The sequence below is a fragment of the Scyliorhinus canicula genome, chromosome 4, assembly GCF_902713615.1.
Source record: "Scyliorhinus canicula chromosome 4, sScyCan1.1, whole genome shotgun sequence".
Classification (NCBI taxonomy): domain Eukaryota; kingdom Metazoa; phylum Chordata; class Chondrichthyes; order Carcharhiniformes; family Scyliorhinidae; genus Scyliorhinus; species Scyliorhinus canicula.
The window spans coordinates 70328043-70343782 of record NC_052149.1 but is presented as its reverse complement, the minus strand read 5'-3'; the positions used below and the strand labels follow the sequence as shown (position 1 = coordinate 70343782).

The 15740-nt window shown below is 52.5% G+C and overlaps 1 non-coding gene across 1 annotated transcript; it reads left to right on the top strand.

Moving 5' to 3' along the window:
* The first annotated feature begins 14636 nt into the window (after nucleotides 1-14636).
* trnag-ucc lies at nucleotides 14637-14708 on the top strand. Its single transcript has one exon. It is a non-coding gene; the product is annotated as a tRNA-Gly (tRNA).
* The last annotated feature ends 1032 nt before the right edge of the window (nucleotides 14709-15740 follow it).

The following is a 15740-nucleotide window of genomic DNA, read 5'->3' as shown; positions in this document are numbered from 1 at the left end:
GGGATAGGGCATTTGCAATGATCAGCTCTTTGCCTGGTGTGTAGACAAGTTCGAAGTCATAGCGGCAGAGTCGAAGAAGAATTCGCTGTAACCAAGGTGTCATGACATTTAAATCTTTCTGGATTATGTGGACTAGAGGCCTGTGGTTCGTTTCCACCATGAATTTCGGCAGCCCGTAAACGTAGTCATGAAACTTGACTATTCCTGTCAGGAGACCCAGACACTCCTTTTCGATCTGGGCATACCGTTGCTCAGTGGGCGTCATGGCCCTGGAGGCATATGCCACTGGAGCCCAGGACGAGGAGTCATCTCGCTGGAGGAGCACCGCCCCAATGCCTTCCTGGCTTGCATCAGTTGATATCTTGGTTTCCTTGGTTGGGTTGAAGAACGCTAGAACTGGGGCTGTGGTGAGCTTTGCCTTCAGCTCACACCATTCCGCTTCATGTGTGGGCAGCCACTGGAATTCCGTTGACTTCTTGATGAGATGGCGGAGGGCCGTGGTGTGGGATGCCATATTGGGAATGAATTTCCCGAGAAAGTTAACCATCCCGAGGAAGCGGATGACTGCCTTCTTGTCCTCCGGGGTCTTTATGGTGTTGATCGCCAAGACCTTGTTGGTGTCTGGCCGCACGCTCTGCTGCGAGATGTGGTCACCTAGAAACTTAATATCCAATTGACCAAATGAGCACTTGGCCCTGTTGAGCTGGAGACCATGTTCATGAATTCGCTGGAAGACCTGCTTGAGGCGAGCGATGTGTTCCTGGAGCGTTGTGGACCAGATAATCACGTTGTCCACGTATACTCGCACCCCCTCAATGCCCTCTATCATCTGCTGCATGATGCTGTGAAACACTTCAGAGGTAGATATGATGCCGAAAGGCATGCGGTTGTAGCAATAGCGACCAAACGGGGTGTTGAACGTGCACAGCTTGCGACTGGACACGTCCAGCTGTATTTGCCAAAAGCCCCGGGAGGTGTCCAGCTTGGTGAAGAATTTGGCATGAGCTATCTCACTGGTTTCAGGATCGGGGAATGCTCCCGCATGATGTTGTGGTTTAGATCCTTAGGATCAATGCAAATGCGGAACTCCCCTGATGGCTTCTTTACGCAGACCATGGAGCTGACCCAGTCTGTTGGCTCTGTGACCTTTGAGATGATGCCCTGGTCTTGAAGGTCCTGTAATTGCTTCTTCAGACAATCCTCGAGCGGTGCCGGCACCCGGCGTGGTGCATGAATGACAGGGGTGTCATTCGGCTTGAGCAGGATATTATATCGGTACGGGAGCGTTCCCATTCCATCGAATACGCTGTGGTACTGCATGATAATGCCGTCTATGTCGGCTTGCAAATTTCCATCGGGCGAGGCCGTTGCCGGTGACGATGACATGGTGTGGACTCGCTGAACCAGGTTCAGGGGCTTGCAGGCGCGAGCACTGAGCAGGGACGCCCTGCCAGGCCTGACGATTTCAAACCGTAATGATGCCTTGATCACCTTGTTTGATACCCCAAGTTGACACAAGCTACTGGCAGCTATGGCATTGCCATTGTAGTCAAGGAGCTAGCAGGCCGGTGGAAGAATGCTTGGTCAGGCCTGGATGGTGTCGAGGTCTGATTGTGAGATGAGGTTCGCAGACGTGCCGGTGTCCAGTTTAAACCGGATGCGAGCCTTGTTAACTGTGAGGACAGCACACCACTCGTCGTCTGGATCCACACTGAGGATTGAGAGGCGTTGTGCAGGTGTGGTGGAGGCCAGCTCATGTGTGGTTATGATGCCCACCCGATATGGAGACTTGAGGCAGTCAGCATCAGGGTCCGTAGGCCTGTCGGGATCGGAATCTGGCATGCCTTGCTGTATTTAGCGGACACTTCTGCGCCGCAGCTGGGATCGCTAGCTGCTGAGCGGTGGAGCAGATCTGCAAAGGGCTGCGTAGTGGCTAAGCTTGCCACACTGGAGACATCGGCGTCCTTTTACCGGACATTGCCGCTTTAAGTGGGCAGAGCCACAATTCGGACACGTCATGACGCTGACATCAGCGCATTCCATGCGCCATCGCGCATGCGCAGTGCGGTCGGTCGACGTACGCACCTGCGCAGTCAGGTTGTCGGTCTCGTCTTCCACTCGGTCATGGCATGCACGCGCAGGGATCCGGGAAAAGCGTGCGAAACGGCCACTCTCTTCGATGCTGATGCCCTGCATCTGTGCGATGGCCTGCACCCTTTCTGCCTCGTGGGAGGCCAGCTTTGCAGTTTCTGCCGCCCTGATGTGGGAATAACGATTCTTGGCATGCTCATGGACAACGCACGTCTCAATAGCGACAGAGAGGGTCAACTGTTTGATTTTAAGGAGCTGCTGCCGCAGGGAGTTGGAGTGGACCCTGAAAACGATCTGATCCCGAAACATGGAACCAGCCGTTGAGTCATAGTTACATGACTGCGCGAGAATGCGGAGATGGGTCAAGAAGGAGTTAAAAGGTTCATCCTTACCCTGAAGCCTCTGCTGGAAGATTCACCGTTCAAAGCTTTCATTCACCTCAATGTCGCAGTGGCTGTCGAACTTCAGCAGGACTGTTTTGAATTGCGTTTTGTTTTGCCGTCGGCAAACGTAAGGGAGTTGTAGATATGGATGGCGTGATCCCCCGCAGTAGAGAGAAATAGTGCGATCTTCCTGCCATCCGATGCTGCCTCGAGGTCGGAGGCCTCGATGTACAAGAGGAACTTTCCTTGAAGATTTTCCAGTTGGCGCCGAGGTTGCCGGAGATGCGGAGATGCGGAGGAGGCTGGATGTTTTCCATTTCTCTGGATGGCTACTTGCTGGTCAATCTGATTCACTCGAGGTAGGTTCATCAAGATCAGTATAACTCTGGTACCATGATGTGTTAGGCAGGTTGGTTCGATGTGGACTGCACTCGATGCAGGGAAGCTAGAAACAGACGTCTAACACTGGAGAAGATTCAACACTGTTTTATTCAACTATAGAACTGCTATACATATTCAGCTGTGGGTCAACACTATACTGATCTGACTGGTGACCTTGTAGCAGCCTGACCAGACTTACTAGCTACCGCATGGTGTTTGCACTTGCTAGCTCGTGGACTCTGACTATCTCAGTAGCTGGGTCCCGAGAGAGCAGGGAACCTGGTGCCCTCTGGCTTTATAGTGGTAGTATCCTGTCTGGTGATTGGCTGTACTGTGTTATATGCTTACTGGTCATCCTAAGTGTCAATCACTGCCTGTCTGCATCTCATTATATACATTTAAACATTTTTTTTAGTGTACTCAATTCATTTTTTCCAATTAAGGGGCAATTTAGTGTAGCCAATTCACCCAAGCTGCACATCTTTGGGTTGTGGGGTGAAACCCACACAAACACGGGGAGAATGTGCAAACTCCACACGGACAGTGACCCAGAGCCTGGATCGAACCTGGGACCTCAGCGCCATGAGGCAACAGGGCTAACCCACTGAGCCAATCTCATTATATACATGAGTGGATATTATGACAGGGTCCTCAGCGGCGTGAGGCAGCAGTGCTAACCACTGTGCTGCCCCGGAATGTGGATAAGTTATTCTTGAACTCCATTGTCTGACAATGGCCTAGCCATCAGAAACTATGAGGAAAATTGAAAGGAATGATCTGGTCACCTGACAGAAACTGCTTCTAATAAGGGATTTTAATAAGATATATTTGATTCAGACAGAGAGTGAATCATGCTGACAAGCAAAAAGAGACCCTACCTAAGAAACACCAGTAGGCAGAGACTTAAGTTGGCCTTGAACTCTCCACCTGAGGAACCATACCAGGGTTTCACCATTAATTCTTGACTGGAGTGAAAGAAGAGAATCTGCGATTGAGGATATAAATCAACAGTGAGTTTGTCCTTCTAAAACTACCAGAGTTTATTTCTTCCGTGGTCAAAAAAGATTACAGGGCAGCTTTGTTTCAAGCCTTCACCCTGAGGAAAAGCAAATGTAACAAAAAACTCGTGAAATCATGAAAAATTTTTTTTTAGAGTATCCAATTAATTTTTTTCAATTAAGGGGCAATTTAGCGTGACCAATCCACCTAACCTGCACAGTGTTGGGTTGTGGGAGCGAAACCCATGCAAACATGGGGAGAATGTGCAAATTCCACACGGACAGTGACCCAGAGCCAGGATCGAACCTGAGACCTTGGCGCCGTGAGGCAGCAGATTCTTGAAATCATAAGATTGAAATGCATGTTACTTTTAAAATTGCAATCTTTTCTTGAGTGTGTGTGTATGTGTATCTGTAAAGTGGGAGAGAGGGTGTAGTTGCATACATTTAGGTATTTTCTTTTCATCAATGGGATGTGGATGACAGACATATGCCCCAATTTAAAGTGCCTCTTAACTGAAGACTTCACTACTGAGCGACTCGTATACCTCTCCGGGGAAAACTGCAATGGGGCCCTCAAATTTGTCCTCCTATAAGAGTCCTACTCCAGCTGGATCCAGTCCGATCAGAATGGTGAGGTCTAACCCTCCTCGTCTGGGAGGTGCTGAAGGCAATGATAAGGGGGAAAATTATTGTGCACAATGCGCGCAAAGATAGGAAGGAGCGGGTGGCTAGCAAGAGCTGGTCAATTCCATACTGACAAGTGGTTTAGCTCACTCAGCTAAATCGCTGGCTTTTAAAGCAGACCACGCAGGCCAGCAGCACGGTTCGATTCCCGTACCAGCCTCCCCGGACAGGCGCCGGAATGTGGCGACTAGGGGCTTTTCACAGTAACTTCATTGAAGCCTACTCGTGACAATAAGCGATTTTCATTTCATTATTTCATTTCCTCACAACTCGTAGTCAACTCCCTGGTGAGTCAATAGAAGATTTCTGACGTGCCCAAATTCCCCTGGTCAGAGACTGTGACTGTCAGGCCGTCACGGCCACGGAACACTTGAATTTACTCATGCGGGATGCTTTCGTTACGGGGATTGCGTCAGATCATACCCGCCAGCGACTTTTAGAGGGGGCCACGCTCGACCTCGCAGCAACCAAAAAGCTGGCGCTATCGATGACGGTCGCCTCGCGCAATATCCAGGCCTACACACCCAGCCGCGCGGCCCACCCCTCCTACGCATCATGGACCCCGCAGACGGCCGCCCCATCGGGGACCCCACTCAGCAAACCCTACGCCTGTGCCACGCACCAACCAGCCAACCCCGGCGGCCCCAGATGTTACTTCTGTGGGCAGCCAAAACACCCCCGCTAACACTGCCCGGCCCGGAGCGCCCTATGCAAGGCCTACAGCAAAAAGGGGCACTTCGCTGTTGTGCGCCAGGCTCACTCAGTCGCCGTTATTGCTCCGACCCCCCCACCGCATACGGACAATGGGCGCTGCCATCTTCCCCCCTCCCATGGACCACGCGCGGCCAGTGGGCGCCACCATCTTCCCCTCCCCAGGCCATATGCGGCCCATGGGCGCCGTCATCTTGTTCAACCCCCGCCACGTGCGGACCGTGGGCGCCGCCATCTTGTCCGCCTCAGGATCGTCAGGCGCCGCCATCTTGTATCCACCACAGCATGTGGGCTCCACCATAGTTCCAGGACCCGTGCCCCCGGCACCCCATTGTCTGACACCAGCGACGACCAGCCGCGGGTCGCCTCGGTCACGATTGACCAGTCTCGCCCGCACAATCTAGCAACCGCCTCCACAAGTGTGAAGATCGATGGGCACGAGATCTCCTGTCTGCTGGACTCCGGGAGCGCCGAGAGATTCATACATCCCGATACAGTAAGGCGCTGCTCCCTCGCAGTACACCCCGCCAATCAGAGAATCTCCCTGGCCCAACTCCGTGGCGATCCGGGGGTACTGCATAGCCACGCTCACTATCCAGGGTGTAGAGTTCAGCGGCTTCCACCTCTACGCCTTCCCCAACCTCTGTGCTGCCCTGCTACTCGGCCTGGACTTCCAGTATAACCTCCAGAGCCTAACATTGAAATTCGGTGGGTCCCTACCATCCCTTACTGTGTGCGGCCTCGCGACCCTAAAAGTCGACCCACCTTCCCTATTCGCAAACCTAACCCCGGATTGCAAACCCGTCGCCACCAGGAGCAGATGGTACAGCACCCAGGACAGGACCTTCATCAGGTCCGAGGTCCAGCGGCTGCTTCGGGAAGGCATCATCGAGGCCAGCAGCAGCCCCTGGAGAGCCCAAGTGGTAGTGGTGAAAAGGGGGGAGAAACACAGAATGGTTGTGGACTACAGCCAGACCATCAATCGGTACACGCAGCTTGATGCGTACCCCCTCCCACGCATATCTGATATGGTCAATCAGATTGCACAGTACCGGGTCTTCTCAACTGTAGACCTAAAATCCGCCTACCATCAGCTCCCCATCTGTAAGGCGGACCACCCATACACTGCCTTCGAGGCAGATGGCCACCTCTATCATTTTCTTAGGGTTCCCTTTGGCGTCACCAACAGGGTCTCAGTCTTCCAAAGGGAGATGGACCGAATGGTTGACCGGTATTGGCTGTGGGCCACTTTCCCGTACCTTGACAATGTCACCATCTGTGGCCACGATCAGCAGGACCATAATGCCAACCGTGCGAAATGTCTCCGCACCGCCACTCTCCTAAACCTCACTTATAACAAGGAGAAGTGCGAATTCAGCACAAACCGCTTAGCCATCCTCGGCTATGTGGTCCAGAATAGAGTTCTGGGGCCCAACCCCGACCGTATGCGCCTCCTCATGGAACTCCCCCTCCCCCACTGCCCCAAGGCCCTCAAACGCTGCCTGGGGTTCTTTTCTTACTAGGCCCAGTGGGTTCCAAATTATGCGGAGAAGGCCCGCCCACTCATCCAGTCCACCCTTTTTCCCCTGACGGCCAAAGCTCAACAGGCCTTCAACCGTATTAGGGCCGGCATCGCCAAGGCCGTGATTCACGCAGTCGATGAGACGTTACCCTTTCAAGTGGAGAGCGACGCATCAGACGTCGCTCTAGCCGCCACCCTCAACCAGGCAGGCAGGCCCGTGGCATTTTTTTCACAAACCCTTCATGCCTCCGAAATTCAGCACTCCTCCATCGAAAAAGAGGACCAGACCATCGTAGAAGCTGTGTGGCATTGGAGGCATTACCTGGCCGGCAGGAGATTCACTCTCCTCACTGACCAACGGCCGGTAGCCTTCATGTTCAATAACACACAGCGGGGCAAGATCAAGAATGACAAAATCTTGAGGTGGAGGATCGAGCTCTCCACCTACAACTACGAGATTTTGTATCGCTCCGGTAAGCTCAACAAGCCCCCCGATGCCCTATCCCGAGGTACATGTGCCAGCGTGCAGGCGGACCGACTCTGGACTCTGCACGACAACCTTTGTCACCCGGGAGTCACACGGTTGTACCACTTCATTACCTCCCCCAGCCCGCACCACCCTCCCCTCCCCTGGTGCACCCACCAGCAACTCCCCCCCCAGGGACATCCGTCCTCCACCTGCTCATGCCCGAGGATGAAGAGGATCTCGGCACGCTCCCGGAATCACCAAGGACCCGACCGACGCCAGAATCGCTGCCACCACTGCGTCGCTCCCAACGTCAGATCAAGGCTCCGGACCAGTTAAACCTGTAATTGGTTCTGGACTCAAAATGTTTTCTCTGTATATTAAACTTGTGCTGTATATAGGTCTCCACCACCCCCGCCGGACTCAATTTTAACTGGGGGTGAATGTGGTAGTAACCACTGCTATATATATTTGGGTATGTATGGTAAGGCCCTGTACTACAGGTACGGGGGTAGTCCCTGCCTGCTGGCTCTGCCCAGTAGGCGGAGTATAAATATATGTGCTCCCCGTACAGCAATCATTTTGCCAGCTGCTGTAGGAGGCCGCACACCTTAGTGTAATAAAGCCTCAGTTGTATTCAACTCTCGTCCTTGTGCAATTGATCGTGCATCAGTGTGGGAGAGAGTGAGTTTGTGCATGTGAGGTGCCATACAGGTCCATGTCTGTGGGCAGTTCTTGGGCACCAATCAGTGCCTCACAGTACTGCATTTGCTGATAGGCTGCCTGAGCCAACAGCAAGGTGAGGTTATCAAGGGGTTATCAAGGGGAGTAGAGGTGACTCCACCTCCAGGCCAGGGCTAAGGAGGACTGGGTAGGCCGTAGCCAGGCAGCCAGCAGTGATGCGAGGTGAGTAAGCCAGCCGGTTGGGACTTGAAACCAAGAGAGCAGGGACGACTCAACCCCCAACACCGAGGAGAGCAAAAACGATTGTCTTTCAGAAAATTCATATTCATTAAAATCAAGAAATATCAATTAATATGAAGCAACACTATCAATTTGGCAATCAAAATGCAGAAAATTGAAGAGGACGAAGATAGGCAAAAAGACAGCTCATCATTTTACTTTTAAAAATTTGAAGTATTGATCAGAGCACAAATTGTACATTCATCCTCATCTGCTAAATGGTATGGGTGAATTGCATCGCGGTGGTGCAGTGGGTTTGCTTTGCTGCCTCACGGCGCCGAGGTCCCAGGTTCGATCCCGGCTCTGGGTCACTGTTCGTGTGGAGTTTGCACATTCTCCGCGTGTTTGCATGGGTTTCGCCCTCACAGCCCAAAAGATGTGCAGGGCAGGTGGATTGGCCATGCTAAATTGCCCCTTAATTGGAAAAACTTAATAGGATACTCTAAATTTATAAAAAGAAAAGAAAAAAAAAGTATGGGTGAATTATCTGATGACTTAGACTTGCTGTGTTCTGAAGAAACCACATCACCTGAAAAAGTTGACCAAGAAGTGGACTCTGAGTTAACAACAAGAAATTGCGGATTCTTTTGTTAAAGTGAGGGAAGAAACTTACCTTGAAGACATTGTCTTATTACAAAAATCTATTCCACTCGTGATGATAGAATTTATTTCATGGGATGTGGGCATCGCTGGTTAGGCCAGCATTTATTGCCCATCCCTAGTTGCCCTTCAGAAGATGGTGATGAGTTGCGTTCTTGAACTGCTGCAGTCCTCGAGATGTAGGTCTTCCCACTGTGCTATTAGGGAGGGAGTTCCAGGTTGTTGCCCCAACGACAGTTAAGGAACGGCGATATATTTCCAAGTCAGGTTGGTGAGTAACAGGAGGTGAACCTCCAGGTGGTGGGGTTCCCAGGTATCTGCTGCCCTTGTCCTTCTAGATGGTAGTAGTCGTGGGTTTGGAACGTTCTGTCCAAGGAACCTTGGTGAGTTACTGTAGTGCATCTTGTAGATGGTACACATAGCTGCCACTGTTCGTCAGTGGTGGAGAATTTGAATGTTTGTGGAAAGGGGAGCAATCAAGCGGGCTACTTTGTGCTGGATGGTGTTGAACTTTTTGAGTGTTGTTGGAGCTGCACTCATCCAGGCAAGTGGAGAGTATTCCATTACACTCATGACTTGTGCCTTGTAGGTAGTGGACAGGCTTTGTGGGATCAAGAGGTGAGTTACTCGCTGTTGAATTCCTAGCCTTTGACCTGCTCTGGTAGCCACATTATTAATCCAGTTCAATTTCTGGTCAATGTTAATTCCCAGGAAGTTGATTCAGCGATGGTAATGCCATTGAATGCCAATGGACGATGGTTAGATTCTTTTTTGTAGGAGATGTCATTGCCTGACACTTGTGTGGCACGAATGTAACTTGACGCTTGTCAGGCCAAGCCTGGATATTGTCCAGGTCTTACTGCATTTGGACATGGACTAATTCATTAACTGAGGAGTTGCAAATGGTTCTGAACATTGTACAGTCTACCGCAAACATCCCCACTTCTGAAATGAAATGAAATGAATGAAAATCGCTTATTGTCACGAGTAGGTGTCAATTAAGTTACTGTGAAAAGCCCCTAGTTGCCACACACCTTATGATGGAAGAGACGTCATTGATGAAGCAGTCGAAGGTGGTTGTCCTGAGGAATTCCTGCAGTTATGTCCTGGAGCTGAGATGATTGACCTCCAACTACTATAAACACCATCCTTTTTGCCAGATATGACTCCAACTGGGGAGAGTTTCCCCCCTGAATCTCATTGACTCCAGTTTAGCTAGGGCTCCTTGATGCCAGACTCGGTCAAATGCTGTCTTGATGTCAAGAGCAGTCACTCTCACCTCACCTCTGGCATTCAACTCTTTTGTCCATGTTTGAACCAAGGCTGTAATGAGCTGAGTGACACTGGCGGAACCCAAACTGAGCGTGCGTGAGCAGGTTATTGCTGAGTAAGTGCCACTTGATAGCACTGTTGATGACTCCTTCCAATACTTCCAATACTTTGCTGATGATGGAGAGTAAACTGATAGGATGATAATGGGCTGGATCGGGTTTGTCCTGTTTCTTGTGTACAGGACGCACCTGGGCAATTTTCCACATTGCTGGATAGATACCAGTGTTGTCGCTGTACTGGTATAGCTTGGTTAGGCTTGTGGCAAGTTCTGGAGCTCAAGTCTTCAGTACTATTGCCGGGATATTGTCGGGGCCCATTGACTTTGCAGTTTCCAGTGCCTCCAGCCATTTCTTGATATCACGTGGAGAGAATCATATTGGCTGAAGACTGACATCTGTGATGCTGGGGACATCCGGAGGAGACCAAGATGGATCATCCACTCAACACTTCTGGCTGAAGATTGTTACGAATGCCTCAGCCTTGTCTTTTGCACATATGTGCTGGGCTCCTCTATCATTGAGGATGCGGATATTTGTGGAGCCTCCTCCTCCAGTGAGTTATTTAATTTTCCACCACCATTCACGACTGGATGTGGCAGGACTGCAGAGCTTAGATCTGATGTGTTTGTTGTGGAATCGCTTAGCTCTGTCTATTACTTGTTGCTTATGTTGTTTGCCACACAAGTAGTCCTGCATTGTAGCTTCACCAGGTTGACACATCAATTTTTTGGTATGCCTGATGTTGCTCCCGGCATGCTCTCCTGCATTCTTCATTGAAACAGGGTTGATCCCCTGGCTTGGTGGTAATGGTAGAGTGGGGGATATGCCAGGCCATGATGTTGCAGATCGTGGTTAAGTACAATTTTGTTGCTGCTGATGGCCCATAGCGCCTCATGGATGCCCAGTCGGGTCACTGTGTGGAGTTCGCACAACCCCCCTGTGTCTGCGTGGCTTTCTCCGCGTGCTCCGATTTACTCTCACAGTCCAAAGATGGGCAGGCTAGGTGGATGGTGGCGCTAAATTGCTCCTTAATTGGAAAAAATAAATAATTGGGTACTCTAAATATATTTTGTAAAAGTTCATACAGGCGTATTTTTCAAGTTAAAAAGCACTAAAGCAGTTATGCAGTGATCAATTTATGTATTTTTGTGGCTTGCACCTTTGTGTTCTATGAGGCAAGGGGTGGGACGCCATTGGGGGGAAGGAGCGTGATGTCCTGAGGGGGCCCAGAAATGAAGGTGAGCGCGCAGCCCCACAAAGTGTAAGTCCCCCTTTGTAAGGGAGAGAGTGTGTGAGTGTGTGTGGGTGTGGTGGTATGAATGTGAGCACTGCCATTGGTGCAGAGCATTGGTTCCCCATTGGCTCTGGCTGGTCATGTCCCTCTCGTCCGATTGGCTGGGACTAGTCATGTGCCTGCTCACCAATTGGTCGAGAGGCAAGTAGACCCCGCCTCTGAGGTGGGGTATAAGTACGCAGGTTTCCCGGCAGTCGGCCTTTCTCTGTAGTCGACCACCGGGCTAACAACTAGCTGATTAAAGCCACAGTTTGGATCTTCATCGTGTCTCGAGTCCAATTGATGGTACATCAATTTAATCAGCTAGAATTTTGGAATGGAGCTACGCATCAAGCGTCTGCAATCTTTAAACACTGGCAGGCGTGTTTTAACAGTTACCTGACGACTGCAGCCGGCAAGCCCACCAAGGAGCAGAAACTCCACATCCTCCACTCATGTGTGGGCACGGCGGTATATTCGATGATTGAGGACGAAAGCGATTTTGATGCGGCCATGGAGATTCTCAAAGGACACTTTCTCCGGCCGGTCAACGAAGTATACGCACGGCATCTCCTGACGACTAGACAACAGTTCCCTGGTGAGTCACTCGATGCGTTTTGCCAGGTCCTCTCAGCTCTAGGGAGAATGCGCGCATGCATCCACGTTTCGGCGACTGAGAACATGGAACTTTTAATTAGAGACGCTTACGTTGCCGGCATGCAATCCCCCTCTATCCGCCAACGATTGCTGGAGAAGAACGCACTCAGCCTAGCTGAGGCACGAACCCTCGCAACCTCCCTGGAGGTTGCTGACCTGAACGCCCGCGCATACGCCCCCGGCCGCGCAGCAACCCCCTGGACTTCATGGCACGCGCCACCCCCGTCCTCCGTGGACCCCGACCCCCCCAGGCCTGCGCAGCAGGACGTTCCAATAAGCTATCGGGGCCCCGCTGCTATTTTTGTGGCCTCTCCAGGCACCCTCGCCCGCGCTGCCCGGCCCGCTCTGCTCTGTGTAAAAGCTGCGGGAAGAAAGGCCACTACGCGGTGGTCTGCCAGACCAAGTCGGTCGCTGCTGTTCCGCGCAGCGACCGCGGATCACCCCCCCCCCCCAGGCCCCCCTAGACCCCACGCCGTGCACCAACCTCTCCGGCCTGCCTCCCGGCCCCCGCAACGGCCCCACGGTCCTCCCGACCCGCGCTCCCAGCTGCCCCGACCGGCCCGCAGACACCGCTGACACTGCCCCCAGTCGCCACGAGGTTCCCACGGGCACCGCCCTCTTGGGCCCCGGACGCCATGTGCGGGCCATGGGCGCCGCCATCTTGGGGCCCCGGCTCCACGTGCGGGTCCTGGGTGCCGCCATCTTGGGACCCCGATTCCACGTGCGGGTCCTGGGCGCCGCCATCTTGGGCCAACACGGAAGGCCCTGCAAGCGACTACTCTGCCACCGAGGAGGATCTGGAACTCTAGCCACGACTGGCTTCCATCACACTCGACCAGTCGCGACCACGCACGCTCGCCAAGACTACGACAACGATCCAGCTCAACGGACACAAAACGAGATGCCTGCTGGACTCCGGGAGCACGGAAAGTTTCGGCCATCCCGACACGGTAAGACGCTGCGTGCTCCCCATCCATCCAGTTAGGCATAAGATTGAATTGGCCTCGGGTTCGCATTCCGTCCAAATCACCGGGTGCTGCATAGCGGACCTCACGGTCCAGGGGAGGGTCTTCAAAAACTTCAAACTCCTCATCCTTCCCCGTCTATGCGCTCCGGCACTCTTGGGCCTGGATTTCCAGTCCAACCTGCAGAGTTTAACTTTCCAATTCGGCGGTCCTATTCCCCCTCTTACTGTTTGCAGCCTCGCGACCCTCAAAGTGGACCCCCCTTCCTTGTTTGCTAATCTCACCCCAGATTGTAAACCTGTTGCCACTAGGAGCAGACGATACAGTGCCCAGGACCGGACCTTCATCGGGTCCGAGGTCCAGAGGCTCATTAAGGAAGGAGCCATCGAGGCCAGCAACAGTCCCTGGCGAGCCCCAGTGCTGGTAGTTCGGACTGGGGAGAAAAACCGGATGGTCATCGATTACAGTCAGATCATCAACAGGGTTACGCAGCTGGACACGTATCCTCTCCCCAGTATTTCCGACCTGGTTAACAGGATTGCGAAATACAAAGTCTTTTCCACGGTGGACCTTAAGTCCGCCTACCACCAGCTTCCCATCCGTGCGAGTGACCGAAAGTACACCGCGTTTGAGGCAGATGGGCGCCTCTACCACTTCCTCAGGGTTCCATTCGATGTCACAAATGGAGTCTCGGTCTTCCAACGGGAGATGGACCGAATGGTCGACAAGCACGGTTTACGGGCCACCTTCCCGTATCTCGATAATGTCACCATCTGCAGCCATGATCAGCAGGACCACGACACCAACCTCCAAAAATTCCTCCGAACCGCAAAACTCCTTAATTTAACTTTCAATAAGAATAAGTGCGTAATTAGCACCGACCGTCTAGCCATCCTTGGCTACGTAGTGCGTAACGGAGTGATAGGCCCCGATCCCGAACGCATGCGCCCCCTGATGGAGCTCCCCCTCCCCAACTCCCTCAAATCCCTCAAACGCTGCCTGGGCTTCTTCTCCTATTACGCCCAGTGGGTCCCCAACTACGCCGACAAAGCCCGCCCCCTCATCCAGTCCACCTCCTTTCCCCTGTCGATGGAGGCCCGCCAGGCCTTTAGCCGCATCAGAGCAGATATCGCAAAGGCCAGGATGCATGCTATCGATGAGTCCCTCCTATTCCAGGTCGAGAGCGACGTAGCTCTGGCGGCCACCCTGAACCAAGCGGGCAGACCCGTGGCCTTCTTCTCATGAACCCTCCACGCTTCCGAAATCCGCCATTCCACGGTGGAAAAGGAGGCGCAGGCCATAGTCGAAGCTGTGCGATATTGGAGGCACTATCTGGCCGGCAGGAGGTTTACCCTCCTCACAGACCAACGGTCAGTAGCTTTCATGTTCGATAATGCACAAAGGGGCAAGATCAAGAACGACAAGATTTTGCGGTGGCGGATCGAGTTGTCCACGTACAACTACGATATCTTGTATCGTCCGGGGAAGCTCAACGAGCCTGCCGATGCCCTATCCCGCGGTACCTGCGCCAGCGCGCAGATCGACCGCCTCCGCTCCCTCCACACGGACCTCTGCCATCCAGGGGTCACCTTTTATTAAGACCAGTGAGCGATGGTGGTATAGTGGTGAGCATAGCTGCCTTCCAAGCAGTTGACCCGGGTTCGATTCCCGGCCATCGCAAAAACAAATTAGAAACCTTTTATTAAGACCCGCAACCTGCCCTACTCCATTGAGGAGGTCAGGACCATCACCAGGGACTGCCACGTCTGCGCCGAGTGCAAACCGCACTTCTACTGCCCCGAATGAGCGCATCTGATCAAGGCATCCCGCCTTGTATAAGTACCCAGGTTTTCCGGCGGTCAGCCTTTCTCTGTGGTCGACCACCGGGCTAACAACTAGCTGATTAAAGCCACAGTTTGGATCTTCATCGTGTCTCGAGTCCAACTGATGGTATATCAGTGGGAAAATGTTCATGTGTGTGTTGGAGAGAGTGGGAGAGTGTGTGTGGGAGAGAGTGGGAGAGTGTGTGTGGGAGAGAGTGAGTGAGTGTATGGGAAAGAGTGAATGAATGTGCAGGAGAAAGTGAGTGAGGGAGGGAGGGAGTGAGTGTGTGTGGGAGAGAGTGAGTAAATATGAGAGAGTGAATGAATGTGCGGGAGAAAGTGTGTGAGTGTGTGTAGGAGAGAGTGAGTGAGTGTATGTGAGAGAGTGAGTGAATGTACGGTAGAGAGTGAGTGTGTGTGGGAGAGAGTGAGTGTGTGTGGGAGAGAGTGAGTGAGTGTGTGTGGGAGAGAGTGAGTGAGTGAGTGTGGGAGAGAGTGAGTGAGTGTGTGTGGGAGAGAGTGAGAGAGTGTGTGTGGGAGAGAGTGAGAGAGTGTGTGTGGGAGAGAGTGAGTGAGTGTATGTGGGAGAGAGTGAGTGAGTGTGTGTGGGAGAGAGTGAGTGACTGTGTGTGTAGAGAGTGAGTGAGTGTGTGTGGGAGAGAGTGAGTGAGTGTGTGTGAGAGAGAGTGAGTGAGTGTGTGTGGGAGGAGTGAGTGAGTGTGTGGGAGAGAGTGAGAGAGTGTGTGTGGGAGAGAGTGAGTGAGTGTGTGTGGGAGAGAGTGAGTGAGTGTGTGTGGGAGAGAGTGAGTGAGTGTGTGTGGGAGAGAGTGAGTGAGTGTGTGTGAGAGAGAGTGAGTGAGTGTGTGTGGGAGGAGTGAGTGAGTGTTTG